This window comes from Myotis nattereri (genome assembly GCF_964212035.1).
Source record: "Myotis nattereri genome assembly, chromosome: 1".
In the NCBI taxonomy this organism is placed as follows: domain Eukaryota; kingdom Metazoa; phylum Chordata; class Mammalia; order Chiroptera; family Vespertilionidae; genus Myotis; species Myotis nattereri.
The window spans coordinates 144,367,894-144,373,893 of NC_138075.1; positions in this window are offsets into that span (position 1 = coordinate 144,367,894).

Genomic DNA, 6,000 nt, shown 5'->3' on the forward strand with positions numbered 1-6,000 from the left:
GTCACACACAGAGCTGCAGGGCAATCGGGGTTTGGGCGCTGCCCCCTGTCACATTGATCCCGGTGCTGGGAGGCATATTACTCTTTTACTATATAGGATAGAGGCCTGGTGCATGGGTGGGACCGGCTGGTTTGCCCTGAAGGGTGTCCTGGATCAGGGTGGGGGTCCCCACTGGGGTGCCTGGCCAGTCTGGGTGAGGGACTGAGGGCTGTTTTCAGGCTGGTGGGTGACTGAAGCTCCCAACCACTCCTTTTTTTCTTTCTTTTTTAAAATTCTGGGCCAGCTTTAGCTCTGAGGCTCCAGCTCTTAGGCCTCCACTGCTGAAAACAGGTTTCTGGCCTTTGTTTACCTTCTGTATTTGAAACAATGTTGTGATCCTGCTGGCTGAAGCCCAGCGGACTAAAGTAGGTTTCTGGGGTTTTGTTTAGCTTCTATATTTGTAACATAGTTTCTTAGAATTGCAGCTCAGAGGCCTGCAGTGGCAGGTGGGGAATGTTGGAGTCCTCCATCACTGAAGCAAGCAAGCCTCATGTTAGTTTCAAGCTGCCTGGCTGCCGGCCGCCATCTTGGCTGTCAGTTAATTTGCATATTGCCCTGATTAGCCAATGGGAAGGGTAGCGGTCATACGCTAATTACCATGTTTCTCTTTTATTAGATAGGATTGGCTATTTATATTTATGTGTATTTACCTATCGATTTATTTCTTTAATGAATACATCTTTTTGAGCTCTTGCTTTGAGATTAAGTTATTGTGTTCACACTTCTTGCTCATTTTTATCTGGTAATTTCACCTTTTTTATAAAGATAAGTAAAAATTTATTTATGGTTTGAAGAGTTTTTTGTTAATTACATTACAATTTTTTTAAGTTGGCCTTTATGGAGAAAGGTATTATTTTTGTCTTGCTATTATAAAGTACACATTTTGTTATACATATTACTACTTTCTTTGTGATTTCTGCTTAGAAAGGTTTTTCCCACCCAGTGGGTAAAAACTTTTTTCACCTATAGTTTTGGTATTCTAATTCTTTTATACTTTTAGTTTTTACATTTAAATCGTTAACCCAGCACAATTTTTTTCTTTCCTGGAAAGTGGTTTGAGGTAGAAATCTAAAAATTTCTTTTCACATAGTCATTTTCACCATACCATTATAAAAATTCAACTTTTCCCCATTGATTTGAAATTGATTGCATCTGCCAGCCCCAATCACTCCCTCAGGGCTTCTCCACCTCCCCCTCCTTCTGAGGGGCGATTGGGGCAGTAGCTGCTGCTCACACCCGCTGGCCCCAATCACTCCATGCTGTCAGCGGGTGCGAGCGGGGCCAGCGCTGTCAGCACGTGGGAGTGGGGCTGCGGGCAGACAGGGGACCCTGGGCCACGGTGGAAGGGACTGGGCAGGGGTGCGGAGGATGGGCTGAGACCCACCCCTGTGCCCACCTCAGCCTCGCGGCCCATGGTTCCTTTCGAGGTGCATGGTTCCATGCACTGGGCCCCTGGTATCATTATAAAAATTCAACTTTTCCCCCATAGATTTGAGATGTCTTTAGTACACTAGGTACACCTGAGACTTTCTTCATTTTTACTCTGTTCTGTTGAATTTTTGTACCAGAATCACATTCACTAAATTATTGCAGATTTAAAATAAATTTTGACATCTAACAGGTAAGTTTTATGTTTTGTAATAATGTAAATGGTTTGGGATTTGAGACAGAAAATATATAAACCTCTCCTGAAATTGTACCCTCTACTTCCTACAGACATGCATTTTTCAAGAGACCATAGTATTAATTAGATTCTCAAAAGGATCCATGGCCCCAAATAACATTAAGTATCACTGATCTAAAGGAAGTGAAAATATTATAGTAAACATAAATGTTCTGCACTAAAGAATTAGCCAAACACTAGCATCTTTTTTTCCCAATATTTACAATAAAAGAGTATTTGCTATTGCAGGACTCCTTTTTCACAGCTCGATGAAGAATCCAGGTTTTGTTCATTTGCTTTAAGGTCTAGTTTATCTGAACCAATTAACAACAGTATATAATCAAGTTAAAAACAAAATTCAGCGGCAAACAGGAGAACATGTACTGAATGACTGATTTGCAGTCCTGACAATTTTCATAATGTGAGTCAGATTCAGTGCTTGTCACCTCCTGGAAGGAGGCTTGCTGCCCAACTAAAAGGGCCCCTCCCACTTCCTCTCTCCCTCAATTCACTTGTGTATGTTTCTTATGTGTTCCTCAGCAGAGTTTAGGCTCCAAGCAGGCTTTTATCCATCACTACACTTAAAGTACTTAATCCAGTCAGGCACATAGTAGGAACGCCAAAAGATTATAGAATAATATATTTTAACACTTCCCGTGTGGGGAAAAATACAGGTGAGGTTTACCTTTCCCCTCTGTAGACATATATTCAGTACCAAGCATGTGGGATTTTTGTACTGTTTTGGTTTATGTTGTTTTTATTTTGTTTAATGTTCTTAAAATACTAGTATATCTTGCAAATCCAATGCTGTAGAAGACTAAAAAGTGACAGGTACTGTCTCTGTCATCTGACTAGTTTTTATGAAGATGATAATGGCAAATGACTGTCCCTTTCCATGGAGGAAAGGGCAAATGCTTAAGCCGAAGTAAGAAAGAAAGGTACTTAACAAATGTTACTTCGATATTTATCATCATAAATTTGTCCCAGGGTAGAGCCTGGCTCAAGCAAGGTGCTTAATAAATATCTGTTGAATAAGTGATACTGAATGACCATTAGAGAAATAAGACTGTAGTCCTGGCTGGTGTGGCTCAGATGGTTGGGCGCTGCCCCATGCACCGAAAGGTCACTGGTTCCATCCCTGGTCAGGGCACATGCCTGGGTTGTGGGTTCAGTCCCAGGTAGAGGGTGTGTGGGGGAGGCAACTAATCAATGTTTCTCTCTCCCTCTCCCCCTCTCTCTAAAATCAATTTTTTAAAAAAGGAACAAGACTGTAGAAGGTGCAGTCACAGGGAGCTGCCATTTCTGTCACTAGAGCTGCTTCAGTGGGAAAAGAGATGCTTGCTGTCCATGTGGCTGACAACTGGGCTCAGCCACAGATCATTGCTCACCATCTGCCTGCATTTCCATCAGAAGGGGAGCGTGTGCGGAGCCTTGGAGTCCCACAGACTGTCTTCCCTGTGCGTTACTTTCTTCTTTGCATAAACTAGCTGGATCAACTATCTGAGAATAATAATAGAAAACCCAGTATAATTTTGGGATTCAGCACACATTTCATTGAGAACAATAGTCATGTCCCCTAATCAGTGGTTCTCAACCTGTGGGTCGCAACCATCAGAAAACACATATAGCATATCAGATATTTACATTATGATTCATAACAGTAGCAAAATTACAGTTATGAAGAAGCAACGAAATAATTTTATGGTTGGGGATCACCACAACATGAGGGACTGTATTAAGGGTCGCAGCATTAGGAAGGTTGAGAACCACTGCGTGTTCTCAGTAAATTAGGAAAAAAAATACACACACACATAAAAAAACATGGTTTATATACATAACCAAGTAGGAGGTGACTAAATACCTATAGAATAAAGGTGAATTTTATGCATAACGAAATTGACTTCCCCACAAACTTTACGTGGTCATCTCAGTTGTATCTTTTCTTTAACCCCATCATTTACTATATTAGACCCTTCATAAATCACTCCATAATTTACTCTGAATTTAATGAGACTAAAAATACATAAGTACATTCCTGGCAAATGGCAACTGTTCTTCCCTTGTTATATTTTGAGTTTAGAATTGCCACAACCCAGAGTGATGACAAGGGTCCTCTTTGAATAGACTTTTAACCGACGACGTGGTTGGCGTGTTTGCTGCTGAATTAAGAGCAGATGGTTACTTTGGGACAGCATCTGCGTGTGTATTTGTGGAAGTAAAAGATGGTCGTGAGGAAAGAGATAACAATGCCTATAAATTAATGTAGCTCGATTCCCCCCTCAGTCTCACCATAACAGAGCATCTTCACGTTATTTCTAGAATTTGTCAATGTAATAAATATTTAAACCTGCAAAGAATTTTTGTGAGTTTATTTGAGCCAAACTGACGACGATTGCTGGGAAGGAAAATCTCAATAGATATATAGAAAAACTCCAGAGATTGGCAGTGTGCTCCTTATTTATACGTTACAATTAAAAGAGAAGACATAAGGGAGTTACAGGAAATCCATTGGTAATAGACTAGGGAGACAGGGGAAAGGGAAGCTGGATAGGCTAAAAAGTAAAACAAATAAACACATACTTCTTCTACATTTATGAGTATAGGATAGTTAGCAGTTAATAACACAATAACAATAACAATCAGGGGTTTTGTGGTCTTTGCTCTCCTGCAGTGAGGAGTTTGGGGGCCCCTGAAGAAATTACCCTGACATTCCAAAGGTATGTTATCACAGATACAAAGAGACAATAGAGAGGCTCAGTTAAGGTAAAAACTGACTTTTGTCTGGGAAGAAACTGGCCTAGACATGATTATGGGCCATGACTCGCTTTTACTTAGAAACAGACCATTCTATGTGGTTACAATAGGTCTCGGAGTTTGTAAGGCCGCCCCATAGGCCTCCCCTGAACTTGTCAGGTTTAGTATGTGGCCCCTTTTTTTGTGCACAAATTACACAACTAGAAATAGTTTCTGTAGCCAAATTATGAATTTCAACCCCTTTATTAAATCTGACTTTGACAGATTAAAGTCAATATGATTTTATAAGACATCCAGAGTAAGAGATTTTACCTTCTTTCGCAGTAAATCTTCAGTGTATTTTTCGTACTGCGTCTCAAAGAAATTCTCTTTTAACCACATTCTTTATGCTACATTTAAAAGGCATCTCAGGTGCTAATGTCAGAGGAAGAGAGCAACAGCTATGAATTGACTTTCCTTGTTTTAAATTTAAATATACTGCAAAAGTATTACTTTTAGCCAGTGTTTCTTTATTATTGTTTGTTTAGCATTGTTAGAATTATCATCAGACTGGAGACATCTAATTTTAGCCTTTGAGTCTTATTTCCTAAATCTTTCTAATTTCTAAGGCTCCCTTCCAAACCTAGCCCAATTTCCACCTCCTCCTGGGCTGTGCCTCATGGGTGTATTATAGCAGCGAGTGATCCAGACAGAACAATTAAAATCCAATTACTCTCTTAATTACCTACAGCTTTCTAAGTTCCCATGTCTGGCAAAGAGAACACTGCCTTGTTCTCCTCCCTCAAAATAGTCTGGGCTGCTCCTGCCCTTTGCTCTTCCATCTAAGATGTAAGATCTGCTCGTCACGTTCCATGGAAAAGCCCTCATTGGAGCCGCATTGACGTTAGAGGTCAATTTTGGAAGCAGTTAGGGGAGAAGGAACATGTTAACTGTGTCCCAGTCCTTTCATTCCTGAACACAGTGCGTGTGAAACAGGTAGTTCCCTGCAACTCCAACTTTATCGTGGATAGGTACCTTGCTGACTTTAGCAAATGCTTCTTCTATACCCACTGAGATGATCGTCTAGTTTTTCTCTTTTTATATTTTGAGAGAGGCTAATTCCATTAACATTTTCTAATGTTAAAATGTCCTTATATGCCTGGGAAAACCTTAAATTGCTCAATATAAGTTTTTTCCTACATACTAATGTTTTATTTTTAATTTTATCATCTTTGTTCATAATTGTTAAGTCACGTTGATACCACTGTAATAATCTGGGTGTTATTTAACAGGAAAGGAGAAAAGCGAGGACTAGCCAGTATAGACATGCCATTTATGCAGCTTTGCTAATTATACACTCTCCAAGTCTGTTCCTGCTGATTGACAGGGAAGGGACTGGACAAAGGCAATTTGGACGCATGCCCAGTAAGGTCTGAGTGACATGTGAAGGTGCCTACCTGTCGGTCACACCTGGGAGCAAGCCAGTGGCCACTGCAAGGGCGCAAAACCTGAACATGTAAACTTCTGAACAAAGGAAGTACCCTCTCTCTCACACACAGAGCTCT